The sequence below is a fragment of the Antechinus flavipes genome, chromosome 4 (genome assembly GCF_016432865.1).
Source record: "Antechinus flavipes isolate AdamAnt ecotype Samford, QLD, Australia chromosome 4, AdamAnt_v2, whole genome shotgun sequence".
Taxonomy (NCBI): Eukaryota; Metazoa; Chordata; class Mammalia; order Dasyuromorphia; family Dasyuridae; genus Antechinus; species Antechinus flavipes.
The window spans coordinates 72,347,398-72,347,894 of NC_067401.1; the positions used below are offsets into that span (position 1 = coordinate 72,347,398).

Below are 497 nucleotides of genomic sequence, written 5' to 3' on the forward strand. Positions count from 1 at the left end.
AAATAAAAATAATTAGATGACAAAACGGTTGGCAATGCCTTCGCCATATATGTAATATAAAGGCAACTAGGATCTCTTCCATTCTTTTCAGAGAGAATACTAACCTCTTCTTGTTTCATATAACACAGCCAGGTAAATTTCCAAATTTAAAAAAATATATTTTTTTTTTACTGAAGATTATTTGCTTCAGTCTTTTGGTTTATGGTTACTCAGCTCCAAATTTAGACTCAGGGAATTCTAGATTAGGAGCTGAAGGGGATCTTAGAGACCATCAAGTCCAACCACCTCATTTTTTAGGATTAGATTATTTCACCTCCATTAAGTTTGAGTCCTTTTATTAAGTATATGTTTTATATTTCTGTTTTCTTTCTCACACCCTGCTATTTGTTGACTCACAAGCCCCATGTAGAATAAGCATAAAGCACTCTAAGTGCTGAATGAGATACAATAATTCACATTTATGTAAGGTATTAAAGCTTATTAAAAAACTTTTCTTA

General features: G+C 31.6%; 1 non-coding gene across 1 annotated transcript; it reads right to left on the reverse strand.

Moving 5' to 3' along the window:
- LOC127563679 (U6atac minor spliceosomal RNA) lies at positions 1-126 on the reverse strand. The gene has a single exon (XR_007954116.1). It is a non-coding gene; the product is annotated as a U6atac minor spliceosomal RNA (small nuclear RNA).
- Between the last annotated feature and the right edge of the window lie 371 nt (positions 127-497).